This window comes from Triticum dicoccoides, chromosome 1B (assembly GCF_002162155.2).
Source record: "Triticum dicoccoides isolate Atlit2015 ecotype Zavitan chromosome 1B, WEW_v2.0, whole genome shotgun sequence".
NCBI classification, from domain to species: domain Eukaryota; kingdom Viridiplantae; phylum Streptophyta; class Magnoliopsida; order Poales; family Poaceae; genus Triticum; species Triticum dicoccoides.
Genome location: NC_041381.1, coordinates 536,647,538 through 536,659,741, shown reverse-complemented (window position 1 = coordinate 536,659,741; position 12,204 = coordinate 536,647,538). Strand labels below are relative to the sequence as shown.

The window sequence follows — 12,204 nt, the reverse complement described above, 5'->3', positions numbered from 1 at the left end:
TCGGGTTGGCCGCCGCCGCCATCACATGGTTTTGTTGGAGTCGCCATCTCTGAGCTGAGAGTGGGGGGGGAGGGGAAATGGGCATGGTTTGGACGGCGCCATCTAACGACAGCGGGACGGCTCGTTACTCCACGTAGGCAGAAAATGGGCCACATCTGCCAAAACACACTCAATAGAGCCAAATCCGCTGATTAGTGGTTTTTGCAAAATAAATATACAAGACCTGGTGTTTTCTGTCAATTTTTTTATAGAGTTGTGTTGTCTAGTAACCTGGCCTTCAATGTGGTAATTTCTTGCAATTTACTCCCTCACGTATAATGGAATAATAGATGTCCACTTGTGGATGCATATGCAAGAGGCCGTGGGATATGAATTCCCCACTTTTGAAAAAAAAAAGAAACGACAAAAGAAGTTACATTTAGGATAATGATCATATTATTTCTTAAACGCGATTAAGGGAATTCTATAGGAGCCTGATAAGTGTCACACGTGTGGCACGAGACAATTTCTCCGTGGCATTTTTTTGGCAACTTTAGTTATCAAGTGATGACAACTTTAGTTATGAAGCATTGCAACTTTCTATTTGGATGACAGGTTTCAGTTTTTTTGGGGTTTCGTTTTTTTTCGGATGGCAAATTGAGTTGTAAAAACGTCAGGACGATGTTACTTGGTGCCACACGTGTGGCACTTATCATCTGGGGTTTTATTGACTCAATTGTCTCAAAAGATACAACCGAATCGAGTATAAACTCGGGACTCTATTATATCACTATGGACGCACCCAACTTACATTGTTAAAGTATAGGTGAAAAAAGCAAAATGTGTTACATTATTATAAAATCAAAGGGAGTATGATCTTCCAGTCACAATCAGACTGTGGCGATGACATGCAAAGTAAGAGCAAAAGCACCTGCATTCAAGAACCAGAACAAGTAGAGAGCAAAGAGATAGAAGTCCAACAGGGGGAAACGTCGCCCGATGTGCCTTGTCATGCGCACGCTATCTTCTCTGGTTCGGGCACGGTAAAGGAGTCTCACGCTGGCAATGGTCGGCGCTGGTGCTGCCCACACAAAGCTAAGCGCGACCAGGGAGAAGAAGGGCAGCACCCAGATGCACCACATGATCTTTTTCACAAAGTTACCCTTGCCCATCCCTGGGATGATGGCGGCCATGAAAGACAGGATCATGCTCATGAGCGCGCACCAGAGGAAGATGAGGGCCAAGCATATCCACTCCACACTCGACTGCGCCGACGCTCCCCTCCCATAGACAAGGAGCATGGTGGCGATCATTGAGGAAGCCACCGCCGTGGTGTCGAGCACCAGAAAGGTGTTGTGAGGGCGCGTTTCTCCGAGGTTTGGCATGCCCTTGGAGTCGTATCCGCCTGGCACGTTGAACATGGACGTCAAGGCTATGGTGGCGATGAGCACCGCCACAATTCCTAGGTTCTTGGACAATTTCTCAGCCCATTCCTTCATCGCTCTTCCCCTCCATGGGAGTACGCGGTCTTGGCGTAGCGTCCCGACCCAAGCTTCCCGGGCTGACAGCTTGAGTACAAAACCGACCTGAAACAACAAAGCAGGTAGCAAGAAGTATGTGCTAGGTTTGAATTGATACCAATCCAGCAATCTTGACAAGAATAAACTTTTTGATTTGACATGCTCCGTTAATGCAGTGTATATGTAGTTTTACCATGGGTAAAAAGCCGGTAATGTCGGACACGAGGTCAAATGGTGTTCTCCCTTCGTTGTTAGCAATGTTCAACTCAAGGAACTCGCACTGCAGGATTGCAAGCTTTGGCTTCCCAGCAATCACGGCCGCGTGCAGCGGCGTATTCCCGTTATTGTCTTGCTCATTCACCACTCCGCCGGCGAACGGGCTGCCGACAATATATTGGACTATGGATTCATGGCCGCGCTCGATGGCAACATGGAGGAAGTTTCTCCATACGAGCAGAGGAAAGCGAAGCGTATTGGTTGGTTCAGATTTCAGAGTGCACTGGTTCTATTCTAACTAGACTCGCATCATAAGTTTGCCTGCTTTAAAATCCCGCGAAAGTACTACTGGCAGCTCCTATATGAGGTTGATGCCACGAAGATTATCATATCTACATGAAAGGAAAATGAATGGAAAGGAAAATGAATGTGATGTACACTAGAAAAGATACCAAGCAAGAGGATGTGCGCAACGTCGCGCTCGAAAGTCTTGTCTATGAAACCAAACCCTAGTTCCGTGAGGAGGAAGACTCTCTTCGGTCGAGGGATGGATGGACTAGTGCCGTAAGGATGAGTGATGCTAGAGGGAAGTAGATCAATAGTAAACAGGAGATTGCTTTGCGTATCACGGACCGAGCACACAATAGAATGCTCGAACTACACTCTCCTAGCATCAGGCCTATGGTCCATCCAAGGACAGAGCTGTAATCAGCGCCTTTCTCAGATCTTCAGATAGACAGAATTCGTCGCACACGCTTAGCCATCTCGCCCGAGGGACCCTTCCCCATAGTCCCGGCATTTCTAGTTCCGGCTAACCAAGACCCTGAAGGCAGATGTTGGAACCGCTTCTCGAACAGGAATCACAGACCCAACTCATGCTCTTGTTCTTTTTTACTCCGTTTTTTCGCAAGATGCAAGGACAAGAAACGCTAGTTTTCAATCAGGCCAAACTGTTTGCTTCTTCTTAACTGAGAAGCCAACCCAGCCTTAAGTGAATAGTGCAAGCATCTGCCATCAGCATCATTCCTAATAGTTTTTGCTGAAATAAGTGTAACTGCCTTGTACCCGCAGCTGGAGGATCTTCTCTCTATGGATTCCTGAGAAATGGAAAGTACCATTCTATACCCCTTCCCTAGCTTAAGCCCTATAGACCAGTGTTGTTAGAGTCCCGGGTTGGTAGAGCTTGGACCACCGATTTGATAAGCACGTCTTTTCTGCCTTCGACATGGAGCACCTCTTTTCTGGCATAAGACAATCTCTTCTTGCACCAGCCCTACCTACATCAGTGATTGCTCGAAAGAACTTATTAATATAGAGGGAAGCCGCCTGGGCTGAAATGCTAGGAAAAGAAGGGTTTCAAGTCTGTTCCAATTCGGGAATTGCATATTAGAAGAAGTGATGTTCACTAGCATTGGAAATGGAAGATACCGACTACTGATGGAAGAAATCTGGAACTGAGCACGGGCAATAGCTGACAGAACGTCACAGACCACAGAGAATAGGGCGCCCATCTCTTCACTTTCTTAAAGCAATGCGTAAGGCTTTCGGCTTTCACCTTTCTTTGTAAAACAAACCCAATATCTTGACTTCCCAATGTCGCCAATGTCGATAGGCCGGGTACCATCTTGACTTTCCAATGTCGCAAGTCAATCAGAAAAGGAGAATCCAGGTACTGTCAACCAAGTTCAGATAACCAAATAAACCAGTATAGTATCTTGGGATCAATTGAGAAGCTTCAAGTCCGTTATTATCTCAATCCGTATATTTTGCTTTCTTTCGCGCGGGAAGCGCAAGCCCTTGCTTGTGGGTCCTGATCGAGCAAGACTACGTCCTATCTATCTACACCTCTCCAAACACAATATCTTGAGTACCCGGAACCATGTTCAGTGCTGCAAAAGCACAGCTGTAGCCCCCTAGAATCTTCGGCTCCTTGTTTTTATTGAATTATGAAATGACTCATTTTGATGGAGATTTGTAGCATCATTCAAGTAAATACAAATTGAGATCGTAGAAACATGAGCTTGTGATATAGCTACACCTAATTCCAGACCGGTTAATGCTAGAACTATAAATAAGGGACCAAGATCTCCTATGAAATAGAAAATATTATTCAGAAATAGCATAGTCCAAGCAAACCCACTTAAAATCTTTACTAAACTATGACCGGCCATCATATTAGCAAATAAACGTATTCCTAAGCTTAATGCACGAAAACAATAAGAGATTAGCTCAAGGAGTACTAAGAAAGGTGCTAACGGCAGTGGGACTCCCGCAGGTAATAAGAAGCTAAAAAATGAAGCCCATGTCTTTGAAATCCAACGATCGTAATGCCTATAAAAATGGAAAATGAAAGAGCCAAATTAATGAGAAAATGACTTGTCACTGTGAAGCTAAAGGGTATCATACTCTGGGGATTACGAAATAACGAAAAAGTAAAAGTGACCGAGATGCGAGGGAAAAACTTTTGTTTCACATTTCCGGAAAGACCACCTATTTGTTCGTTTACCAGGTTCAGCACGAAATCATAAATAAGCTCGACCAAGGATTGCCATGCATTTGGCACTGACTTTCCACCTCCCTTTTTCGTAACAACAAAAAAAAGAAAAACGACCAAAACGACAGTGAGCAGCATATACAAGACTTCATTTGTAAATGATAAATAAAAGTTGCCCACATGAAGATCAATTATTGGGATAATGGCAAATTGATCCAATGGGGTTTCCGGGTAGGCACCAGGCAGATTCTGGATAAAATTATCCATACCACCACCCGCCCGAATATCCTCTAATATGCCCTGCCAAGTTTCGCCATTTCGGTGGCGGGCTCCCAATACTGTTCTAGCTAAATTGACTGCTCCCTGTTCGGACTCATTTTGGCCCAAATACTCTTCTATTTGTAAAACTATTGTGACGCCGGCAATTCGCTCAGGCGTTGGCGTTATATCCAAGTTTGGCGTTATAGCAAAGTTCTGAGAGATGTTGGTTGGGAAAAAATCATGTAGATCGGGAAGACGGGAACACTTACTACGAATTGGTTGATTCGTTGTAATAGCAGCAAATAGCATATTTCTATCCTTCATATCCGTAGAAAGAAATCTCATCTCCAGGTAACTCCATCTTTTTCAGCTCTGCTCGCTCACTTTTGAAAGGAAGACTTAGTTTTAGATCGGTGTTGGTTTTTCCAACGAAACGAATAAGTTTTGGATTGAGATTTCACATAAGCATTGCACAATGATCCGCATTAGGCGGGGAGCAGCAATGATACCGCCGGCCAGGAATAAGTACTTATCCCTCTTATACTTAAGAAAAGAGAATAGAAGTGGTTCCTTTTCTTTCTATACGAAATTCGACGATTTCGTTTGTGTTCATGTTGGCATAGGAGAACTACTAACTTCCGCCATCTGCATTAGTTACGTTAGTGTAGGTAGGCGGTTCTCATGCCAAAGGGGAAGATCTCGCTCAGCCAAGTGCACAACCTGAGTAAGTACACTTATCGAGGAGTGATAGGGCAGCAGAGTTTGAGGCAAAAAAAAGATTTGGGTGGCTATGGGTGATATGGGGAATCTAACAATTAATTGACAATGATTTCACCGTGATTTGCATTGGTAGCTTCAAGACGAAGGCATTTTCCATATGTAAGCCACAATTTAAGTATCTTATTCTTCTGAACCAGGAAAAGCGTTCTGGTAAGGAGGATGAAAGAAGAGTACGAAAAAGGAAGTCCAAAGTCGTAGTCTTTAACAAGGCTTTCCTTCATCAGCGTAAATATCTAAAGTAGAGGCTTTGGTATAAACATAAATCCCATAATAGAGGGATCGATCATCACATTCTGCTTTGTTAAGAAAGAAGGATAACCTAGATAGATAAAGGTGGAATGGACTACGTGCAATCCCATCCATGGAAATATTTTATTTACTGTAGAAATATGTATGATGTGCTGCTAGGAAATCCGCCATCGCTTGCCCTCTAATGGCCTTCTGCGGCGCATACACAATGTCGAACTCAGTAAGGATGATGGCCCCATCTTGCCAATCTTCCTGTAAGCATTGGTCTTGTCATGAGATATTTAAGTGGGTGAACTTTGGAGATGAGGGTGACCCGATGTGCTATCATGTAGTGCCGTAGCTTCTTGACAGCGAACACCAGTGCAAGGCAATGTTTTTCGATAGGAGAGTATGCATGTTCAGCTCCTACGAGCACACGACTGAGGTAATAGAGGGCATTCTCTTTCCCGTTTTCATTTTCTTGTTCCAATAGAGCCCTAAGAGATTCATCCAAGGCCGTGGTGTAGAGTATAAGCTCCTTCCCTGGTATCGGCGCAGCCAGGACTGGCGGATTGAGGAGATAGCTTTTGATGCCATCTAGGGCTTGTTGGCAGTTTTCATCCCAAAAGAATGGAATGTCTTTTTTGGTTTTTCTTGTAAAAGGTTGGATTCTTCCTGCAAAATTGGCTATGAATCGCCTGATGTATGCCAGGCGCCCTTGAAGCGAACGCAGCTCCTTAAGGTTTTGAGGAGGAGGCATTTCGAGTATGGCCTTGATTTTACTCGGGTCGATTTCTATTCCCCGATGTCGAATGACAAACCCTAGGAATTTTCCTGACGAGACCATGAAGGCGCACTTCAACGGGTTTAACTTGAGTGCATGTTGCCTTAGGCGGTCGAATACGATTCTGAGATGTTGAAGATGTTCTTCATAGGATACCGCCTTTACAACGACATCATCTACATAGCACTCGACAATCTTATGTATTATCTCATCGAAGATCTTAGTCATGGCGTGTTGATATGTAGCACCGGCGTTTTTGAGACCTTTGGGCATAACCTTGTAACAATATATGCCTATTGGAGTGCGAAAGGCTGTGCTTTATCAAGGCAAGCTTCTCTTTCTTTCGCCAATGAGGTTCATATAAGTGTATAGAAAGCCTTCTTTTCACAACCATGCACAAACCAAAGTGCTGCTGAAACGTGAAATCCATGCACCAACAAGTTCCAGTTCATAAGCAATGAAAAAGCAGAGTATATGGGAGGATAGTGGCTAAACTGTTCACTTGAGGAGAGTGGGAAGTGACTAGTCCGATAGGAGAAGAGCGGAAGTGCGATCTTTCGATCCAATCTACGTCGACTAAAATCCATGTCTCATGGCACGAGGGCCATTGTGAGTTGATGTTGTTGCTTTACCGTCACAGTCTGTCCTCAAGAGAGGCATCCATTCCTGGCCAGACAAAGTTCCTATTAGTTCTCTTATAGGAAGCTAGTATACCTGAATGGCCTCCGGTAGCTGTCCCATGCAGTTCTTGCGCTATCCTGGCTCTTGCATTTCCAGCGGTCCCCACATAAAGCCTCCCTTTTTTCCTTAATACCCCTTCCTCCTCTTCCCAACCATCTTGTCCTCCTCTCGCTTCACTAATGCTCTTCTTAACTTCTTCAGCTAATTTTGATCCTTCGTAGCTTTGTTTCACTTCTCCTATCCAATCCGGCAACAACTTGCTCACAAGGGTGCAACCACTGAATTTGTAACGACACAATGATTTGAAAAACAATCAAAAGATATGTAAAGAACACAGACAGTAAAGGTAGAAGATCATTTCTGGGTAGATAGGAGAGCTATTAAAATCCACAAACATGAATCAGAGTTTCGACTGGGTTCTCCAGATTTAACCAAAAGAAGACTTTTCTACAAATAAGAGAATTTCTCATTTTTTTTGTTTATACCGAGCCAAAACATAGAATTTCCATTGAAGAAGGAAGTAAGGATGCTAGCCGGAGAATCAAGAAATAAATACTTCCCATTCCGATTCTTTTTTAGTTCCCAAGATAGAATTTCTTTGTTTTTGGCTCCAGCCGTTCGGCCCCCCAGGGCATAAAAATTGCCCCCTGGGGACGAGCCGGCGATTCTTTTGACGCTGGGGGCGGTTTTGCGTCCAGTCGTCGCCCCTAGTTCGCCCCCAGTCGTCGACTTTGGCCCACTTTTGAAGCCCCATTTCGGCGTAAAAGGCCCATATGGACGAGAATAGGCCCATATTCGGCGTGGTTCGCCGTGGCTCGGCGTTCAATTATCAACATAAATATATTTTTATCGCATATTTCATCACAAAAAATTCAAGTACTTCAACAAAATAGTACAACAACAAATAGTTCAATACAAATTTTATAGTTCAACAAATAAAAACTCATATTTCATCACACGTCGCGCCCGGTGTCGTCCTTGAGCCTCCATAGGTACTCTATCAGATCTTGCTGCAGTTGATGATGCACCTGTGGGTCTCGGATCTCCTGACGCATACTGAGATAGGCAGTCCAGGTTGCCGGTAGCTGGTGATCAACTTGGGCAAGAGGACCCTACCGATGGTATGGTTCAGTGTCAAACACTGGCTCCTCCTGCTCGCTCTCAATGATCATGTTGTGCAAGATGACACAGCAGGTCATGATCTCTCACATTTGACCTTTCGACCAGGTCTGAGCGGAGTACCGGACAACAGCAAATCGAGATTGGAGCACACCAAATGCCCGCTCGACATCCTTCCTGCAAGCCTCATGAATCTTCACAAACCAGGTGTTCTTGCCTCCAGGCACAGGGTTTTTGATGGTCTTGACAAATGTCAACCATCTCGGATAGATGCCATCAGCTAGATAGTACCCCTTGTTGTAGTGCCGCCAATTGATCTCGAAGTTCACCGGAGGAGAATGACCTTCAACAAGCTTGGCAAAGACAGGAGAGCACTGCAGCACGTTGATGTCATTGTGAGTTCCTGGCATACCAAAGAAGCTGTGCCAAATCCAGAGGTCCTGTGTGGCCACCGCCTCAAGTACCACACTGCAACCGCCTTTGGCGCCTTTGTATATCCCCTGCCAAGCAAATGGGCAATTCTTCCATTTTCAATGCATGCAGTTGATGCTTCCAAGCATCCCAGGAAATCCTCTTGCTGCATTCGGTGCTAGGATCCGAGAAGTATCTTCTGCATTGGGTGTTCTCAAGTATTGCAGTCCAAACACTGCCACCACTGCCCGACAGAACTTGTAGAAATACTCTATGCTGGTGGACTCGGCCATGCGCCCATAGTCGTCATGTGAGTCACCGGGAGCTCCATATGCAAGCATCCTCATCGCTGTCGTGCATTTCTGGATGGAGGTGAATCCAAGTTTGCCAGTGCAATCCATCTTGCATTTGAAGTAGTTGTCGACCCGGATGAAATTCACAATCCTGAGGAAAAGCTTTCTGTTCATCCGATAACGGCGCCGAAATGTTCTGTCGCCGTGAAGTTGAGCATCGGCGAAGTAGTCGGAGTAGAGCATGCAGTAGCCTTCGAGACGATGCTGGTTCTTTGCTTTCACCCGGACCGGCGCCGAGCCACCTCGCCGCAGCTGGGCGAGGGCGGCGAGCACCATGAGATGCTCTTCTTCCTGGACGTCGGCCTCGGCTTCCTCCTCCAGCAGCGCGGCGAGCACTTCCTCGTCACCCGAGTCCATCGCCGAGGCAGGCAAATCGCCGAACACCTTGCGTGCGGTGGGTGTGCACCCGCCGCCAAACTGCCCCTTCGCGGCCAGAAAAGGCAGCCAGAAACGCCCAGCTGGTGCCGGAGGGGTTGTCGCGGCGAAACTATGCTTTTTTTCCGGCGGGGAATGGCTATCTACAGGTGAAGAGCGACGGGGCAGCGAGGTGCGGCGCCTGGATATATCTACTTGCGGCCGAGAGCGCGGGGGTGGGAGGCGGTCGAGGAAGAAAATCTTGATTTATCACCTGACGGCGTGGGCCAGCCACGCTTTTCCCTTGCGCCGGAGCCCCCAGGCGCCCCCCAGCATGCCGGGTTCGGCATGCGGCCGCCCGGCGGAAAAAAGGGTCGACCCGGCGCTTTTCGTCGTCCTGGGGGCGCGACTGGGCCGTTTTTCTGGCGCCGGCACCGAAAAAGTGGCCTGGGGGGCCTGTTGGGGGCGCGGCTGGAGATGCTCTAACCTCTGCCGCGTATGGGCTAGCCTGTAACATGTCGCGGATGGCATCGACATGGCCCATCCATGCCGCGACATGCAGAGGCGTGAAGCCTTGTTCGTCTTGCTGATACAGAGCTGACGGCACCGAGGCAATAAGCTGGCCGATGATCTCCCGGTCGCCGTCGGACGCAGCATAATGTAGCGGAGTGCTTTCAGATCCATCAGTTGCTTTAGCCGTATTTACGTCCCATAACAATATATCCCGTGTAATTTCTGCAAAAAAAGGCTGAACATTATCTCCAATGTTCAAGCTTATTTTAACTATTGGGTCAACGGCGAACCTGCGCTCTGTAGAACAGCTGTGTGCAGAACACTCTGGCCGTCGGGACTAGACGCCGAGGCAGCTGCATGCCTACATCCGACCAGAGCAGTCGCGATGCTTGCTGAGCGGCTTATGACGGCAAGATAGAGCGGCGACGCCCGAGCATCGTTCACACCGCAAGATAACGCCGGAGCAGCCACCATCAGCCTCTCTGCCACCGCCTGGCGCCCGTGCCGCGCCGCCACGTGCAACGTCGTGTCCCCTAGGTTGTTCTTCAACAGCAGAACCCGCGCCGCCCCTGGCCCATGCACATGGTGTTGGGCCAGCATGATGAGGAGGGAGAACGGTTCTGCTCCGGTGTTCCCCCCTAGGCTGAACGCGAGGTGGAAAAACACATCGACGGCCAGGATGAACCAAAAACGGTTCATAGCGAGGGGCACGATCGTCTTTGTTGCCCCCGCGTATAGCCGTCGAGGAGCCCTGGGAGGCCCTTACGGGCCTGGTTAGATCGTATGCCCGGTCGTATACGTATTTGTATATGGCGGCGTTTCGTGCACGCGTGGAGTCGCATGCGCGTGGGGCAGCACGTGTCACGGGTAGAATCCGAAACCGTCCCATCATATAAATGTGGACGGCAACCACCTCCGGCTGCTCGCCTACCATTACCCCCGCTGCATTGCCTCCCACTCCCCACTCCCTCTCCTCCCGAAACTCCTCGTCGCCCTCACCGCATCCTCTCCATCGCCATGGCGGACGCAGGAGGTGAGCGCCCCGATTGGGGTGCAGATCTAGTGGAGCAGGCATGGCAGGTCGCTGCGGGCACCTTTGTGAGGGGACGTGCCGGCGTCCAGCATGGCGCTCCCCCCGCTGCAGATCTGGAGAAGGCGGGGGTGGGCTGTAGCGGCGTAGTCTAGCCAGATGCGCCCGCTCTAGCGATCTCCGGCGAGGCGTAGAAGGTGGAGGCGGGCTCTGGCGAGGCCCAGAAGGTGGAGGCGGGCTCTGGCGAGGTGGAGAAGGTGGAGAAGGTGGCGGCCGGCTCTGGCGATGAGTAACTTGCTTGGAGTTTCGGATTTTGTAGCAATGGTATGTAAGTGGGGGCGGCATCACAGGTGCAGTTCAAAGTCTTACCTCTCAAGGTGAAAATCCAAGGTCTGGCCTTAATTGGTTGTGCCTGGCAATGGTCTTGTTGAAGGCATTGTTTTGAGAGCGAGGACTATCTTCGGGGTGAAAACCCAAGATCTATGATCGGGTGACTGAAGGAAATATGCCCTAGAGGCAATAATAAAGTTGTTATTTATATTTCCTTATATCATGATAAATGTCTATTATTCATGCTAGAATTATATTAACCGGAAACTTAGTACATGTGTGAATACATAGACAATACATAGTGTCCCTAGTATGCCTCTACTTGACTAGCTCGTTAATCAAAGATGGTTATATTTCCTAACCATAGACATGTGTTGTCATTTGATGAACGAGATCACATCATTAGAAAATGATGTGATGGACAAGACCCATCTGTTAGCTTAGCATTATGATCGTTACAGTTTCATTGCTACTGCTTTCTTCATGACTTATACATGTTCCTCTGACTATGAGATTATGCAACTCCCGAATACGGAGGAACACCTTGTGTGCTATCAAATGTCACAATGTAACTGGGTGATTATAAAGAAGATCTACAGGTGTCTCTGAAGGTGTTTGTTGGATTGGCATAAATCAAGATTAGGATTTGTCATTCCGTGTATCGGAGAGGTATCTCTGGGCCCTCTCGGTAATGCTCATCACTATAAGACTTGCAAGCAATGTGAATAATGAGTTAGTTGTGGGATGAAGCATTACGGAACGAGTAAAGAGACTTGCTGGTAACGACATTGAACTAGGTATGATGATACCAACGATCGAATCTCGGGCAAGTAACATACCGATGACAAAGGGAACAACGTATGTTGTTGTGCGGTTTGACCGATAAAGATCTTCGTAGAATATGTAGGAGCCAATATGAGCATCCAGGTTCCGCTATTGGTTATTGATCAGAGATGTGTCTCGATCATTTCTACATGGTTTTCATGTTGGAAATATGCCCTAGAGGCAATAATAAAATGATTATTATTATATTTCCTTGTTCATGATAATTGTCTATTTTTCATGCTATAATTGTATTGACCGGATACCGTGATACATGTGTGAATACATAGACCACAACATGTCCCTAGTGAGCCTCTAGTTGACTAGCT

General features: G+C 47.2%; 1 pseudogene; it reads right to left on the bottom strand.

Annotated features, from left to right (window-relative positions):
• Positions 1–3,628: 3,628 nt before the first annotated feature.
• On the bottom strand, positions 3,629–4,878 carry LOC119350560 (annotated as a pseudogene).
• Positions 4,879–12,204: the final 7,326 nt, after the last annotated feature.